The 19015-nt window shown below is 36.5% G+C and overlaps 1 long non-coding RNA gene across 5 annotated transcripts in view; it reads left to right on the top strand.

Moving 5' to 3' along the window:
* Window positions 1-19015, top strand: part of LOC123609629 — a 198111-nt gene that overhangs the window by 7201 nt on the left and 171895 nt on the right. For 4 of the 5 annotated variants that reach the window (XR_006717873.1, XR_006717868.1, XR_006717875.1 and 1 more), the window contains exon 3: window positions 18074-18186. The exons of the other annotated variant lie outside the window; for it this stretch is intronic. This is a non-coding gene — a long non-coding RNA (uncharacterized LOC123609629). The remainder of the gene's footprint in view (window positions 1-18073; window positions 18187-19015) is intronic. 5 annotated transcript variants of the gene reach the window in all.

The raw sequence follows: 19015 nt of genomic DNA, 5'->3' as shown, positions 1-19015 counted from the left end.
CCTTTTAGCAATGTTAATTCTTCTAATCCATGAACACTGAATATCTTTCCATTTATTATGTCTTCTTCAATTTCCTTTATCAGTGGCATATAGTTTTCATTGTATAGGTCTTTTACCTCATTGATTAAATTTATTCTAGGTATTTTATTTTTTTTTGATGCAGTTGTAAATGTGATTGTTTTCTTAATTTCTCTTTCTGCCCGTTTTGTGTATAGAAACACAACTGATTTTTGTATAATGATTTTGTATCCTGCAGCTTTACTGAATTCATTTAAGTTTTTTGATGGTCTTTAGGTTTTTCTGTATATAATATGTCATCTGGAATTAGAGACAGTTTTACTTCTTCTGTTCTCATTTGGATGCTTGTTTTTCCCTTTTTCTTGCCTAATAAATCTAGCTTGACTTCCACTATTTGGATGAATAAAAGTGGCAAGAGTGGGTGTCATAGTCCTTTTCCAAGAGAAAAGTCTTCAGTTTTTCACTGTTGAGTATGATGTTAGCTATGGGCTTGTCATATGTGGCACATATGGCATAAGGCATCACTGTGTTGAGATATGTTCCCTCTATAGCCACTTTGAGAGTTTTATCATGAATGGATGCTAAATTCTGTCAAATGCTTTTTCTGCATCTTTTGAGATGATCATATGATTTTTATCCTTCACTTTATTAATGTGGTATATCATATTGATTGATTTGCAGATATTGAGCCATCCTCACATCCCTAAAATAAATCCCACCTGATCATGGTGTATGATCCTTTTAATGTACTGTTGAATTCAGTTTGCTAATTTTTTTTTTTTAAGGATTTTTACATGTGTGTTCATCAGGGATATTAGCTGGTAATTTTCTTTCTTATAGTGTCCTTATCTGGTTTTGGTACCAAGGAAATCTGTCCTCATAAAATGAGTTTGGGAGAGCTCCTTTATTTTCTATTTTTTGGAAGAGTCTAAGAAGGATTTATATTCTTCATTTTTAAAAAAATGTTTATTTTGAGAGACAGAGAACATGTGAGCAGGGGAGGGGTAGAGAGAGGGAGAGAGATTGAATCCCAAGCAGGCTTCATAATGTCTGTGAAGAGCCTAAACCATGAAATCATGACCTAAGCCAAAACCAAGATTTGGATGCTTAACTGACTGAGCCACCCAGGTGCCCCTTAATTCTTCTTTAAATGTTTGGTAGAATTCACCAGTAAAGCCATCTGACCCTGAACTTTTGTTTGTTAAGAGGTTTTGTTTACTAATTCAATCTCTTTGTTATTGGTCTGTTCAGATTTTATTTCTTCATGATTCAGCCTTGGTAGGTAGTATGTTCCTAGGAATTTATTCATTTCTTCTAGGTTGTCCAATTTGCTAGCGTATAATTGTTCATAGTAGTCTCGTATGATCCTTTGTATTTCTGTTTAGTAGTTATGCCACAATTTCCTTTTTAATTTCTAATTTTATTTGCATCTTCTCTCTTTTTTTCTTAGTGAATCTAACTAAAGATTTACCTACTTTATTTATATTTTCAGAGAATTAACATTTAGTTCCATTGATCTTTTCTATTGTCTTTTTAATCTCCATTTCACTTATTTTGGCTATGATCTTTATGACCTTCCTTCTGGTAAGTTTGGGCTTCATTTGTTCTTTTTTAGTTCCTTAAGGTATAAAGTTAGATTGTTTATTTGAGATCTTTTTCAGTTTTTACTATAGACACTTATTGCTGTGAACTTCACTCTAACAATTGTTTTCTGCTGAATCCCTTCAGTCTTGGTTGTTATATTTCCTTTTTCATTTGTCTGAAGATATTTTTTATTTATCTTTTAGTTTCTTCTTTGGTCATTGTTATTCAGTAACATGTTTAATTTCTACATATTGTGAATTCTCCAGTTTTCTTCTTATAATTGATTTCTAGTTTTATACCATGGGAATTGGAAAAGATGCCTGATATGATTTTAGTCTTCTAAATTTATTAAAACTTGTTTTGTGGCCTGACATATGATTGATCTATTCTGGAGAATTAGAATGTTCCACATTTGCTCAAGATGAATATTCTACTGCTTTTTGATGGAATGGTTCTGTAAATGTCTATTAAATCCCTCTGGTATAATGTGTAGTTTAAGTCCAATGTTTCCTTATTGATTTTCTGTCTGGATTATCTACCCATTGATGAAAATGAGGTGTTGAAGTCCCCTACTATTACTGTATTGCTGTCTATTACCCCCTTTAGTTCTGTAAGTATTTGTTTTGTATATCTTGGTTCTCCTATGTTGGGTCCATAAATATTTACAATTGCCATATCCTCTTCTTGGATTCACCATTTTATCATCATGTAACGATCTTCTTTGTCTCTTATTAGTCTTTGTCTTAAAGTTTGTTTTGTCTAATATAAGTATAGCTACCCATGCTTTCTTTTCTTCCCCAGGTTGGGGAATATCTTTTTCCTATTCCTTCACTTTCAGTCTATGTGTGTCCTTAAAGCTGAAGTAAGTCTTTTGTAGGCAGCATATAGTTGGGTCTTATTTATTTTATTTTATTTTATTCCATTCCATTCCATTTTTAAGTAATCTCTACACACAACATGGGGCTTGAACTTACAACCCTGAGATCAAGAATTGCATGCTCTACCAACTGAGACAGCCAGGTGCCCCAGGTCTTATATTTTTTTACTACATTGAACTACTCTTGTTCTTTTGACTAGAAAATTTAGTCCAGTAATGTTTAAAGTAAATATTGATACGTATGGACTTATTGCCAGTTTGTTCATTGTTTTCTCGCTGTTTTGTAATTCTTTTGTTCTTGTTTTCTTCCTTTGTGATTTGATACTTTTCTATAATGATATGTTTAGATTCCTTTCTGTGTATCTTTTGTGTATTTACTGTAGGCTTTTGCTTTGTGGTTACCATGAAGCTTACATCAAACATTCTAGAGTTATAATAGTCTATTTTAAGCTGATAACAATTAAATTTAAATGCATTCAAAAGCTTTACATTTTTACTTCCCCTCTCATGTTTTATATTTTTAATGTCATAATTTGTCTTTTTACATGTGTATCCATTAACAAATTATTGTAGTTACATTTACATTTACTACTTTTGTCTTTTAACTTCATGCTAGATTATAAATGATTAACCCACCACCATTACATTAGGTTATTCTGAACTTAACTATGTTTTTACCTTTTCTGGTGAGATTTATACTTTCAGATATTTTCCTGTTGTTAATTAGAGCCCTTTCATGTCAGCTTAAAGAAATCACCTTAACATTTCTTATAAGGCCAGTGGGGTGGTGCTGGACTTCTTAAGCTCTTGCTTGTCTAGATAACTTTTTATCTCTCCTTCAGTTCTGAAGGACAACTTTACCAGGTAGAGTATTCTTGATTGGCAGTTTTTTCTTTAAGCACTTTGAATATATTGTGCCACTCCTTGCTGGCCTGCAAAGTTTCTGCTGATAGTCTAATGGGGGTTCCCTTGTATATAACAAATTGTTTTTCTCTTGGTGCTTCTAAAATTCTCTTCTTACTTTCTACTTTTGATACTTAAATTAGGCATCCTGGTGTAGGTCTTCTTGGGTTTATTTTATTCAAACTCTCTAGGATTCCTGGTTCTGAATGTCTTTTTTCTTCCCCAGGTTAGGGAGGTTTTCAGTCATTGTTTCTTCAAGTAAGTTTTCCACCTCTTTCTCCTCCTTCTGGATCTCCTATCATGCAAATATTGGCCTGCTTGATAGTGTCCCAACAGTCCCTTAAGCTATCTTTTTTTCTTTTTTCTTTTGCTCTTCTGATTGGATGAATTCCACTATTCTATCTTTGAGTAACTGATCCTTTTTCCACTGCAACCAGTCTACTATTGAACCCCTCTATTGAATTTTTCAGCTTAGATTTTGTATTCCTTAGCTCTGTGGTTTCTGTATGGTACTTTGTTATATTTGCTATCCCTTTGTTAAAATTCTTACTTTGTTTATGCATTGTTCTTCTGGCCTCAGTGAGTATCTTTATGACCATTATTTGAACTCTGTCAGGTTGATCACTTATTTTTGTTTCATTAAGTCTTATTCTGATATTTTGTTCTTTCATTTGGAACATATTCCTCTATTTCTTCATTTTTCCTCTCAGTGATGATTTCTATGCATTAGATAAAATAGCCACATTTCCTAGTCTTGATGGACTTGTTCTCATGTGGAAGAAGAACCATATCATTCAACCTTGCCCTAGCTATTGGTTGTCTCCCAAGTCTTTGTGATTGCCTAAGCAGTCTTTTTTGTTCTTGGTGGCTTCCAGTATTGAAAGTGTGTCAAGACCTGTCAGTGTCCCAAAGGGGAGGATCTCAGTCAACACCTAGATTCAGGCTCATTGGAAGCTTAACTTCCAGGCAGCAGCTTTTAAAATATCAAATATGCCTCTTTCAGGGGAAGACTGGGAGATGGGCATTTCTGTCTGTGGCCTCAGCACTGTGTCCTGAGGGGATAAGTGGCCAAGAACTATTTCTCTGTTTGTTACAGTTTTGTGGGAGGGACCTGAAAATGTAAGCCACACTGGCCACTAGAGGCAGGTGATGAAAGGGCATTTTTTGGATGGCAGCTACAAAAACTGGGTCCCTAGGTGTATACACAAGCTCCTTTCCTGGAAATATTGGCAATCTGGCATGAGGCAGCAAGAGAGCACAAAGGTGGTACCCACCAGCTCCCTGGTCTCTGGAGGGTATTGTAGTCAGCCCTTTGTTGTGCACTAAATTAGAGTCCCACTGTGCAGGCTATAGGTATTAAGATGTGTAGATAGACCTCTTTCACAGAAAGACTGGCCATGTTTAAGCTGGACCCTAAGGAGTTTGCTGTGGTAAGTCCTTGTAAGCACTTTAAGAACTGTCTCTTAGTTTTCTATAGCCTTGTTGGTCTCATGGATGCAAGCCCATTAACTTTCAAAATCTGGCGTTTTGGTCACCCATTTCTTTGGTGGAAGTGCAAGGCTTGAAGTTGGAAGTTCACTCCGGATTGTGTGTTGCTGTGCCAGAGGTGGGGTTTATGGTGAGATTGTTTATTAGTCTCTTCTGCCGGGTTTTATGTGAGTCTTTTCTCATTTACCCAATGTGTGGGAGCCACTCAGATAGTTTCTGGCTTTTTTTCAGAGATACTTGGTCTGTATGTAGCTGTAGATTTGGTGTGTCCATAGGAGGAGGTGAGGTCAAGAGCCTCTTATATGAGAATATTACTCAGTGATTAAAAAGAATGAAATATTGCCATTTACAACAGCATGGATGGAACTAGAGTGTATTGTGCTAAGTGAAATAAATTAAAGAAAGACAAATATCATATGACTTCACTCATATGTGGAATTTAAGATATGAGACAGATAAACATAAAGGAAGGGAAGCAAAAGTAATAAAAACAGGGAGGGAGACAAACCATAAGAGACTCTTTGATACAGAGAACAAACAAGGTTGCTGGAGGGGTTTTGGGTTGGGGGACGGGCCCAATGGGCAAGGGGCATTAAGGAGGACACTTGTTCGGATGAGAACTGGATGTTATATGTAAGTAATGAATCACTAAATTCTATTCCTGAAATCATTATTATGCTATATGTTAACTAACTTGGATATAAATTTAAAAAAAAAAAAGCCTCTTCTATTGCCATCTTGAACCAGATCCAAACGTTGAGTTGCTAATATCAATTATTAGAAATTTTTCTAGGATTTTTCTTTGGTTCTTTCTCAAAGATGTAGGTTATTTGTGATATCTTTTGTTCCTTTGTTATGTACCCTCTTTTATTTCTTGAAATATATTAAACATACTCATCTGATACCCTATAGGTAAAAAATTTGTATAGTCTAACTCTGTTTCAACTCATTGTCACTTGTCTATTTTCTCCTAGGTTTTTTTTTTTTTTTTTTTTTTTTTTTTTTAAGTTGTGGTATCCATTTGGGTCTGTTCCTCTAGAAAGGGTTATGTTTGGTATTGCTGGGTACTTGGGACACTGCTAACCCATGAACAGTCTCAGACTATCCTATCCGCTGCACATAAGATAGGATGTACCCTATTCTATATGAGCAGAGACTGGTGTTAGTAATTTTCAAGGGAAACTTTTCCCCTCATTTTATCCTTCTTCATAATACTTAGGCTTATTGTCTCTACTGGTTGTCTCTATAGGGTTATTCCCCTTTTCCTCACCTAATTCACTTACCAAGGATGTTGCCTTTCATGGGACCCAACCTTACACACGGGTCATACATGGAAAGTTCTGTTTCCCACTTCACTCAGGCCTCATGTCTTATCTCCTGACTCCCATATGGCTCTAGGAAGCCTAAACTCTAAGCCACCCGGAGAGAGGTCCCAAGCAAATGCCAGCTCCAGAACTTGCTTTGTATTCAAGTTGTCTTTTATTTGTGGCCTCTGAGGACTTCCCCTATTTTTTAACCAACTCAACCATTAATTTAGAATGATATTTAAAAATATTTTATCCAGCACTTTTAATTATTCTGAATTAGGGGGTTTTCCTGCATATCTCTCCTGCCATATTTGCAGGCACAAAACACCTTTTGAGTTTCTTCATCAATTTGCTCCTTGAAAAATCATCCAGCTTAAGAACATCAGAAAGGCTTATCACTAAGGCTGCTTATTCTACTAATAACCTATGTGTAAAGGTAATAATTCTTCCTAAAATAATTTATAATTTAGAGAAATTCTCACCAAGTCTCTTTCTTAAAGTTACTTGGTCAAATTCTTTGGGAACCTAACAAAAATTATTCTCAAGTTCATTTGGAATAAGAAATTGATGAGAATAGCCATATCAGTTTAGAAAAAGAATAGTAATGGTAGAGGACTAACTCCTCCTTTAATATTAAATGTTAAACATACTCTATTTTTTAGAAATTTTTTAATGTTTGTTTTTGAGAGAGAGAGAGGTAGATACAGAGCATGAGCAGGGGAGGGGCAGAGAGAGAGGGAGACACAGAATCCGAAGCAGGCTCCAGGCTCAGAGTTGCCAGCACAGAGCCTAACACGGGGCTTAAACCCACGAACTGCCAAGATTATGACTTGAGCCCAAGTCAGGGCATAACTGACTGAGCCACCCAGGCACCCCAAATATTCAACATATTCTAATTCTATTCTAATATTAATATTAAGACATATTTTAAACTTTATAAGATAATTAAATCTGTATGATAATGGCACAAGTACTCAACTATCAATGGAATGGAAGATATAACTCATAACAATTCTGAGTATGTGTTAAGTCTTGATATGTCTTAAAGCAAACTTCCCAAATCAGCAGAGAAAGGTGGGTTTAACCCACACATGTTGCTGGCAAGAGTGACTTGTCATGTTGAAAAAAAAAAAAAGTTTTACTTGATGTAAAGCAAAATAAGGCCTATGTAGTTTACAGAATTAAATGGGAAAAAATGTTAAAAGAGCTATGTAAAAATACTTGCTTGATTATAGACAGTACTGAATAAACTTGAAAATCAATGCCTTGGAAGGTGGCAAGAAACTGGTTACAATGAATGATGAGGTAGTAGAGCGATTTATCTTACTTTTTGATCATGAGAAAGTATTACCTTTCAAAATAATAAATAAAATTTATTTTAAAAACAAAACCATTGGAGGGAGTAAGAAAATAATTGATAATCTTAATTTGGCAAAATTTAAAATTTCTTTGTCTTTAATAATTAAAGATAAATTCCATGTATCATATTGGCCAGATTCTTAAATATAATCATAACAAATACAATCCTTAATAATTAAATCATTCATGTTAATCCATGTGAACGCTGAGAACCTAGTAGAATCAAATGCAAAAAGAGAGATTTTACAAGAGAAACGTGAATTCTAAAACATCCCAAGAAGTGTCAAAACCTTAAGGAATTCGGTGAAAAATATTTTTGTAACCCTACTGATTTGTAACAATACTATTTGACCCCTAAATTTACAATTTACAATTTGTTTTTCTGATATTTATGTCGACTTTTTTTTTTCTAAAAGCTAGGCCTGTTTGTGTTTATAGAGGCCTTGTTTCTTTAATTTTGTACTTATTTTGGGAAAGCGATTGGGCTTAAATGCTTTTCTTAACAGATTTTTCACTGTGAATGTACTAATCATTAATGCTTAATGTGTTCGTATATAAATGGTGTGTTTGAGTAAGATGTCGTTTGTCTCTAACCTGGTTAACAAAGACTTCTGTAAAATTTTCTCTGCACCATTTTATAGAAAGTACTGACTTGTCAATGACGGCGATACTGCAAACTGAATGGTAAATGAATGCTAATTTAAAAAATTCCTTTATGGGCCTGTTTTAGTATAAGCAGGATACCACCAGGTGGCAGTACAAGCAAAGGACAAAATCTTCACTGTAATTTGTAGTTACACTTTAACTGGAATGAAATGAGTAATTGAATATCCATATTTGAGTAGAATCACCCCATCTTCCTAGGTGTTTTTAAAACCTTGTTTTATACTATTTTTTTAGAGGTTAGGTTTTGTTTTTTGTTTTGTTTTGTTTTGTTTTTGTTTTTAATCTGATCAAGTTGTACAGGAAAGACCTGTTTTAATATGTTACTTTGAGTAACCCAAAAGAACATCTTATGGCTTCCAGTCCAGACGAGACTGACACATCTTTAAGTGGTAAGATTACCTATGCCACAGAACTGTATGTCCTAAGCCAGTCAGGAGAGTAAAGCCAGTGCTTTAGTCAGGAGCCAGCCTGCCAGAAAATATACATGGCAATTGGGGTTGAATTATTCATAGATGCTTCTTTTGTGGGTTAGACAGCTCAATCTGTCTAAGTATTTTTTTAAGTCAGGTATGACTTGATTGCAGTGCTTAGTCACATATCTGGAAATAAATAGTTGCTAGATAAAAATATGATTTTTTATTTTTATAACTAAATATATATATGGCATGTGTTTCATGTCCATATATTTCCAAGGGTATTTTTAGAGACATCTGTTTCCATATCAGTAACTTTGCTCTTTCATGGTGCTAGAGTCTTTCTTTGGGGAGCAGATAGAAGCGTTGGAGGATGTTCTGTAAGACAGGCGCTCCTCAGGTACATGGAATAGCTCAAACAGCTCAAAACCCAAAGCCTGGCTTTCTAATGAGTGGCTTTAGTTATATTAATGTTAATATTTGTTTTAGCCACTGAAAGAGAATTTCCAGCTGCTCCATTAGAGATATGAAGTCTCTCAGCTGAGTAAATTAAATCCTTTGTACTGAGGCAACTTGAAAGTGAGCATCCATGGATGTGGGGGGATCTGTGAGAAACCATAGAGAGCCCAAAAAGGCCTAAAAGACAGAAGTTTGAGGATTCTTATCCTTCAAACTTTCAAAAGGAGAAGAAGTGATTTCAGTAAATTATAATAACAAATGTTGTATCAATTCTGTAAGATAAAATAAATGATTGGTGAAACAGCATCATTTATTCACGAGAAGCCAGACTAGGTTTAACACCCATCACAGCAAACTTTCCTTTTTAAACAAAGTGTCCAGACCTCCAGAGCTGGGAAGGGTGGAAAACCTAGAAATCTGATTTGAGCAACACACTTGACAAGGTCTCTCAACACACCTTTGGCTGAAGTGAGGTATAAGTGTCATTATGTATATTGATAATTGATTAACTACCAAGGTGGTGCTGTTTAATAGATTGATGTCAAGTGGAGGGAAGTTTCTAGGGATGTCCTTGGCCTTTATTCTTTAATACTTTTTATTAGTGATTTGGATGAAGATGTTGAAAGCATTATTACAAAATTTGAGATGATATGAAGTTAAAGAGAATAAATTAAGTGGTCAAATAGAGTTCTAAAATCTTAGGCTAGTTGAACTTGGTGAGTGCTAGAAGAGTGATTTTAAGGAGAATATATATTAAAAAAAAATAAGAGGATCTATGTAAAGGCCACTACTTGAGTCCTAAAATCAACAGCATATATACAGGGTAAGTCATATCTTAGCTGTAGCACATCTAGAAAAGACTTAAGGGAGTGTAGTTGGCAGTGAATATAGTATAAATAAGCTGTGTACCATGACTGTCAGTAAATATTAATTTAGGTTTTATTAAACAAATGTGGCATGGCAAAGGGGAGAGGAGATGTTCCCTCTTCTACTGACTGGACCACCCTGTCTTTGATTTTGGGTGCTGTACCTCGAGTGGAGCACTGCTAGGCTAGGGACTATTCAGGAAGGAGACAAGCAAGATGATAAGAGCTGCAAACACTGTTATGAAGGGCATGGCTGAAGAAACTGAGTATTAGAAAATACTACATCAGAAGATGGAGTAACACTGGCTTCACATATTTGGAAGTCTGCATGTGAAAGGAGTATTAAACTTGTTCTGTGTTCAAATTAAAATTGAGGGGGTGGAGACCTTAGACAGTTTTGCATTTCATGTAATGACCCTCTGATGGTTGCAAGCAACCCCAGATAGGTACAGACTATTTCAAAAGATGGTGACTTCTCCATTATTAGAGTATTCAAGCATGGAAATGTCTTAGCAACTGATAGATAGTTGAATGAATTTAAAAGTCCCTTCCAATTCTGTGTTTATGGTTATTTTCTTAACCCATTATTAAGCTAAAAAAAATCCTTAAGAAAAGGCATCTTTGAGGGATGCCTGGGTGGCTCAGTCAGTTAAGTGTACCACTCTTGATTTCAGCTCAGGTTATGATCTCACGGTTCATGAGATTGAGCCCCCATTGGGGTCTGTGCCAAAAGCACAGAGCCTGCTTGGATTCTCTTTCCCTCTCTCTCTGCCTGTCCCTCTCTCTCTGCCTCTCCCTTGCCCACATGCCTGCTCTCGCTCTCTCTGTCTCTCAAAACCAATAAACATTTTAAAAAGAGAAAAGGTACCTTTGAACATTTCTCAATATTAATTTATCTCATTAATTCTAATATATGTTTTTTTTTTCTTCTCCATGTCTTTAGTTAGCAGAGGCTGTATCAGATTTAAAATGTGACCTTTATTCCTGTTGTCTCAAAGATATGGTCAAAGCCCCAATGCCAAGATAAACATAATAGGTACCAAGTGCTTCCAAATTCTAAAGCGATTACCTAAATGCGTCATGTCAAATGATTGGGTAACCAGTTCTGCCTGTATTTAGCCCATTGCTTACCTCTGAGGTTGGAGTTGAAGAGTTGGTGATGAGGACTGTTTGAGAGACTCATTAGTGTGCCATAAGATACCCATCTCCCCATGGGGAACTTCTGGGAGAGCTTGACATGTATGCCTTGGAATTTGGGAGACTCAAGGACAGTGATACTCACTAAGAGAGACTGGCTGAAGTTACCCATACCTGGCAGTAGCTCAAAGGAGAGAGAGAGCTTTGGTAGAAACAATCTTCTCCACCATGAAAGGGGTGTAGCAAAGGTGTGTGTTTCCCCTAGACCAGAAGTGGGGTTATTTTTAAGGGCAAGAAAGGTAGAGTAACCTAACCCCACAGGCCTGCATCTTTGGAAGATAGCTCAGGGGAGCCAATTTAAATTCAATAAGATGTTGGAATTTTGATAGTAAACAAGAGACTTTTAACATACGTAAGATTATTCTTGCAATTTAAAGGGATAGAGAGAGCTATTAGACCTTCCATTCAAGGGTTTAGAAAAGGAGTCCAGAAAGTAGGTTTGAAGAGACAGTGTAGAAAAGAATAAAGCTGCCTTCTGCTTGCATCCTGTGCAGACCAACCTAATAAATGGATAGTGGGAATGCCAGAGCCGTGGATTCTGGTTGTGGGCTTTCACCAAATAGCAGTGTTCATAGGTTCAAGTCACCCCACCTCTTTGGGTCCCAAGTTTCTTCACTTGTAGATGATCTCCTGCTTTGTTTTAGCTATGTAGTTCTTTTTCAATTTCACTTCACAATCAAGATACACAATATATGTCTTCTATACGTATAAAAAATTTAGTATTTATAAATATTTATACCCAGAACTTCTTTCAGAAAAAAAATTTCATTAGCTGATCTCCATTTTCTTTCAGCATACTGATTGTGTTTTGTGCCTAGATATAGTGTTAATGTTATCTTCTGCATTTCTCTAGTAGTTTTCCTCTGCTAAACTTTATATAGATAAGCTTTAGTAAGATATGGCATTTCGAGCACATATATTTTAAGAGTTTTACCCATATTAATTCTGCTGATTCAGTCTACATGTGGTTTTTACATTTTATAGCTGGAAAGTCACAGGCAAACTAAATTGAAGGAGATAAAAGGAATGTCAATTAAATACAATTAAATATTAAAGAACTCCCCAGAACTCTTGGAATTCATGAGATAGTTCTGCGTGTTGTTACTCATTGTGCAACAAAAAATAGACTTAGTTTGTCTTGAATGTTAAGTCTCTTCATAATAAAACTGCTCTGTAAGGTAAGGTAATGTAACTATCTATAAATTCCCGTCAGAGTCTCTGACATGCCCTGGAAAGGGTTGGCACAACTAAATCATTGCTTTAACTAGTTTAGTTATTTAAAATTATACAGTAAGGTGTGTATTTCAGTTCAAATGAAAATGAGCCACTGATTAGAATATCATAAAATAGACAAAATGAGAAGGCAACATTTATCTTAATCTGCTCAGTTCTTTGCTGGAATTCCTCATTTCTGGGTTGACCTCTTGAGCAGTAGCAATAATTTGTTATAAATTAGATCGTGTACTTATTAGCTTTGAATTTTAAAGACATTCAGTCTTTGTAATGATACTGAATGGAGGATTTTTGAAGTATAGCACAATACATGGATTGCATGTTTGTATATACAGCAGCATCTATGTCATACATTGAACTAGAACAGCGCAGCAAAAGCAAAAACCGTGGCACCCGTGACTCCAAAGCCTATAACTTGAGATATCTTTGCTATTTTCACCCAATTTGGATTTTTTTTTTCAACGTTTTATTTTATTTTTGGGACAGAGAGAGACAGAGCATGAACGGGGGAGGGGCAGAGAGAGAGGGAGACACAGAATCGGAAACAGGCTCCAGGCTCTGAGCCATCAGCCCAGAGCCCGACGCGGGGCTCGAACTCACGGACCGCGAGATCGTGACCTGGCTGAAGCCGGACGCTTAACCGACTGCACCACCCAGGCGCCCCTCACCCAATTTGGATTTAAATGATCTCTAAGTTTTCTTCTATCTCCACAATCCTATGATTTAGTTCACAAGAGACATCATCTTTAAAGCTTAGGTGTAAATTCAGCCATGGCAGCTTAAGGCTCTAAAATCTCAGTATCCAGAACACTAAAAACCTTGTTAGAATGCAATGAGAATAAGAGTAAGAGAATGGAAAGCCAAGTGTAATACAATGCTTTTCCTTAAAAATACATGTACATTAGTTTAATTTCCCTTATGTTCCCGGGGCTGCTCCACATCATGGTGGTTAAGAGACTTATAAGGAGTGTTTACAGAGAAAGAATAAACAAAGAGCACTGAATTCTGTTTCTGAGGGCAGGTTATTTTCTTCCTTACACAGCTATAGACTTCCAAGTCCACAGATGTAGGCCAGTGGTAATAAGAGGCAACTGTACATGTCATGAATTAGAGGGTGGCAGCAGCACATCTTATTATTCCAGGCTTCTGGCAGTATTATTTTTGCAACTCAGCACATTTCCTCTTTTTTCCTACTCTTTTAGTGCAGTCTCTACTGCTTCTCTTTACACAAGGATCTGCATAAGACCTAATGGGGTCAGAGAGCCTCTTCCCCCTGGCCATTGTGATTGGTTAAGATATGACTCATGACCCAAGCTAGGCCAATGAGAGCCCTTGTCTGAGACTTTCCTATAGTGGAAAACTGCTTTTGCTTTTGAGTTCCTGGAGCTGGATGAGTAGCTTAGGATGGCTAATTTTATCATTCTGTGGAGCAGGCCCTCTGCAATTGTCAGAATGAGGCCTACACTGAGAGAGACAAAGAAGAGAGGAAAGAAATGGTGATGTTGTTTGAGGTCTGGCTCTAGTTCTGTATGATGTTAGCTCTAATAAACCACTCCTTTTTTGTTTAATGTAAGTTGATTTGGATTTCTGTCATTTGTACCCTGCCTGATACAGATTTCAAACAGAAATATTAGAAAACACCGTCTTTTGGAATGTTACTTCATAAACCTAAAAATACAGATGATTTTGGTATGATAATAAAAATAACTGCAATTTATCAAACATCTACCAAGTGCTAAGCATGGCAAGGAGTTCATGATGTGTTTTGTGTTATTTTCAGTTAACCTTCACAACAACCTATATAGTATATGTATCAGCTATTGCTGGGTAGCTAATTGTCCCAAAACTTACTAGCCTGAAACAATAAGACTTTAGTTAACCATGTCTGTGGCTTGGTTGGGTGATTCTTCTGGTTTAGAACAGGCTCAGCTGATCTTAAACAGGCTTACTCATGCATCTTCAGTAAGTTGGCAGATTTCTGGGAACTGAGTGGTTTGGGATGACTTCATTCATAGGTCTGGAGTTTGGTGGTCTTCTCAGCTGGGCCCCATAGGAGTGACTGGACTTATGTCTCCAGGAGGCTAGCCTGGGCTTGTTAACATGCATGTCAGAGGGTTCCAGGAGAGTGAGTGAAGGCAGGAAGTCCTCTCAAGGCTCAGGTGAGGTACTGCATCTTGCTACTTCTCCTGCATCCTATGGACCAAAGTACAAGGTTACTCTCATTCAGGGAATGAGGTAATAGTCTCCACTTTAAAAAAAAATTTTTTTAATGTTTATTTATTTTTGAGAGAGAGAGAGTACAAGCAGGAGAAAGGAGATACAGAAGAGGGAGATACAGAATCTGAAGCAGGCTCCAGGCTCGGAGCTATCAGCACAGAGCCTGATGTGGGGCTCAAACCCACAAACCATGAGATCATGACCTGAGCTGAAGTCGGATGTTTAACCGACTGAGCCACCTAGGTGCCCCCAAAATCTCCACTTTTAATGGGAGGAGCTGAAAGTCAAAGGGAATGGATATAAGGAGGCATGAAAAAATGGTAGCACAACTACTTTACTAAAAAAGGTATTGGGTGCATATACTTCAAAAGTTAAGAAATTTATTCAAGGTCATATGGCTAGTAAGTAGCAGAGATAGGATTTGAGCCTTAATCTTCTGACTGAAAATTTCACTCTTTCAGCATTTTTCTATTCTTGCTGATTGATCTATGTAGTCCAGATGTCACAACTTAATTAGTTTCTGAAGTCCTTTTCTTAGATCACTTTTGAATGACTTATCAGTTATTATGAACAGTTTCTTTATTATAATAAAGGTATTAATTTTCTGTGAATAGGTTATTCTTGAGCCACTCTTATAAGTATTTTCATTCATATTTATAGCCACAATAAAGTTCATATTTTCATTCTTGTATCATGGCTATGATTCGAAATACCAGATGTTATTTTGGGAGAATAGGTAAAATAACTTGGAGTATCTTTTAAAATTTTAAACAATATTTAGATGTAGTGAGGAAACTATGTGTTCAGGCAAATGGGAAGCTGGAACATAAGGAGATCTGTAAAATGGGAAGAAGACTGACAACAAATGGAAGAAAGCAACAGTGGACTTCAACCCTGTAGGATTCTAGGGAGGGTAACAGTGGCAGTAGCTATCATTTACATTGAGGAATCTTATAGCCTGGTGTGAAAGTCTTCATGAATAGTCCAGAGTCAGCCCTCTCCAAGGATCCTCAAAATGATAGAATATGGGGAAAAGAAGCAATGTACTCAGAGCCTGCTATTGCCCTGTAAGACTTAGATGCCCTACGTTATGCCTCCCCGCAAAAAAGTTTAGCTTAATGCCCCTCTGGCATGCCTAGTTTAATAGTCTGAGTGTTATAATTGTTCCTCTAGAACAGTCCAAAGGATGTTGGTGAGGGAGGGGTGTGGTCACATAGGCAACTTTGTCTTATGAAATTTAGTGATTAAAATGGATGATCGCTGTGAAGAAAGGAAGATTGGAAGAACATAGAAAGAAACAGATGGTGGGAAATTAAAGAAAATAACTGCCAGGAAATTTCTTCCTGCAATTGAAGTAAGGGCTTTTCTCAGAAGATAACACTAGGCAAGTAGAACTGAACAGTTGGGAACTTCTGAGAGATCATTTGATTTGAGGTGGGATGACTAGAACTTACATTTGGGATATAGGCGTGAGGAAAGGGAGTGTTCATAATGGTTCGAATGAGACAGGAAGAGGTAAAGAAGGACAAGTAGGAGGACATCTTTGGATTGGTAAAGAAAGCGCATGGTTTTATGATTTAAAAACTGGCTACTAGAGGAAAAAGTGATTTGTATAGTTTTTAAACATTATAATATCTTATATCTTCACTTTCTTTTCAACATTGGTAAATATGTCACTTTAAACAGCACAATAGGTTCTAATTTTAGAATCTGATGATGAGGAAAAGATGAGGTATGAGAAGAACAGCGTGTATTTTCCTCAGAGGGAAAAAGCCAGGGATTACACTCTCCCTAATGAGTTTCCTAAGTGGTTTGTTTGTTTTTAAATGTTTATTTATTTTTGAGAGAGACAGAGCGTGAGTGGGGGAGGGGCAGGGAGAGAGGTAGACACAGAATCTGAAGCAGGCTCCAGGCTCTGAGCTGTCAGCACAGAGCCTGACGCAGGGCTCGAACCCACAAACTGCAAGATCATGACCTGAGCCGAAGCCGAATGCTTAACCAACGGACTAAGCCATTCAGGTGCCCCAAGTGCTTTATTTTAAGAGGGTTTGCATGTTCTGTGTTCAGAAGCACAGAGAAACTTGCAATGGAGAATCAATTTCCTGTTTTTTCTGTTAATCTCTATCTGACCCTGGATGACTCTGGAAAGAAAGAGTGGTCATTCTACCAAATCAGTGAAGTTTGGTCTGTAGTCAGGGCTAGATCCCAGGGCTGTGGAACCTGACATTCCTGTACTCCATGTCTGTGGGAATTTGTCCATATCTGACTGTCATCTAACTGCAGACTTTTCCCCCTAACCAAAAAGCTGCAGAGTTCTAACCACAAGAGTGAGAATTCTATATAAACTTGAAATCACTTTTCAACATGAACCATTTGAAACAATAGATCCCACTTTATAAAATTAAGGAAAATAACCCAAGGAAATTAAAAGAAAGCAGATCAATGTTCATTAGATAGGAATGTATCTCAGAAAGGAGACCAAAAAAAAAAAAGTTGGGTAGGACAACTCCACATAATAATTTTAAGCTTTTAAATCACAGGTTTGAACTGTAGGAATGCCTTTGTTGATAAATACAGAAGGATCAACCATTGGAACTATTTATCTTGCGTTTGTTTAAAGCACTGAATAAATTAGAGCAAATTTTGTAGAGTTTGGAAATGTGCTGTGATGTTGAATCTGTAAATATATGTATATACATATTGACCCCTTTCTTCTAAATCTGTAATTAAAAAGGGTAGGAAAAGTAACCAAACATAAAAGTAAATTCACATCCTTCACTTCCAAGTTCTGGTTGAAGATATTTGAAAGAGCAGGATGGTTTTCCATCTTTGGTAACTTAGACGTACTTACAAAAAACAAAATTATTTCAAGTGTCTTCTATAGTATTGTTATTAATCTAAGTGTTATTCTTTACAAAATTATAGATAACAGCTGCTGCCAGTGTTGCTGTCTGCTGTGCCAATGTTGCTGTCCTCAAAATGATGTCTGTGGATACCTCTTTTTACTATTTCAGTCTCTGAATTTTTATGTCAAAAGCCAACTTTGCTTAAATGTTAACGATTTTTTTAAGTATGATTTATTCTGGAATAATTTTATGTGCACAGAAAATTTGCAAAGGCAATATAGCAAGTTCCTATGTGCACTTCATCCATCGTCTCCTAATGTTAACATCTGTAGTAGATTGAATGGTGGCCCCCCAAAATATATATCCACAAACTAACTCCTGGAATATGTGAATGTGACCTTATTTGGAAAAAGAGTCTTTGCAGATGTAATTAAATTAAGGATCTCAAGATGGGATTGTTCTGGATTATTTGATTGGGCTGTAAATCTAATGACAAGTGTCCTTATAAAAGACACACAGAAGAGAGACATACAGGGAGAAGTGGAGAAGCCTTGCTTATTTATTTATTTATTTATTTATTTATTTATTTATTTATTTATTTATTTATTTATTTTTTACTGATGTCCCTTTTTTGTTCTAGGATCCAGTCCAGGACACTACATTGCATTAGTTGTTACATCTCCATAGTCTCCACTGGTTCATGATAGTTTCCCAGTTTTGTTTTTCATGACCTTGATGTTTTGAGCAGTACTGGTAAGATACTTTGTAGAATATCCCCTACTATGAATTTGTCTGCTATTTTTCTCATGATTAGACTGGGTTATGAGTTCTGGGGAAGAATACCACAGAGGTGTGGTGCCCCTGTGGGGAAAGGGCTATATATATCCACATGACTTATCCCTGCTGTTGTTAGTCTTGATCACTTAGATAAAGTGGAATTTTCCAGGTTTCTCCATTGTAAAGTCACATTTCCCCTATCTATACTATATTCTTTGGAATCAAGTCTTTAAGTTCATCCCTTCATGGGAGGTTAATCTACCTCCTTGTAATAGGGAGAAGCTAATATGTATTATTTGGAATTTTTCTGTAAGATACATGCCTTCCTTCCTCCTTTTTTTCAATAATTTATATATATCAGTATCAATGTATGTATACATTATAATCCAATTCCACTTTTTGATCTAATGCAACATTATTTTGTTATCCAAATTGTTCTAGTGTTTATGCCTACTATTATTATTGCTATTAATTGATTATATTGTATGATATTAGTTTAAGCTTTCTTTTTGTTTTCCAGTCTACTAGGTATCTATTGCTTAATAACAAATTACAGCAAAACTTAGGGGCTTAAAACAAACATTATTATCTCACAATTTCCATGGGTCAAGAAGTCTGGGGGTTGCTGAACTGGGTGCCTCTGCTCCCTCACAAGGCTGCAGGTTAGGTGTTTGGTGAAGCTGTCATTTTCTCAAGACTTGACTGGGGAGGGTCTGCTTACCCAGTCTCACACACATTATTGTTGGTAGCCCTCAGGTCCTTGTTGGCCTTTGGATGGAGACATCAGTTCCTTGCCATGTAGGAC

This window comes from Leopardus geoffroyi, chromosome A1 (assembly GCF_018350155.1).
Source record: "Leopardus geoffroyi isolate Oge1 chromosome A1, O.geoffroyi_Oge1_pat1.0, whole genome shotgun sequence".
In the NCBI taxonomy this organism is placed as follows: Eukaryota; Metazoa; Chordata; class Mammalia; order Carnivora; family Felidae; genus Leopardus; species Leopardus geoffroyi.
This window is presented reverse-complemented; position numbering and strand designations above follow the sequence as displayed.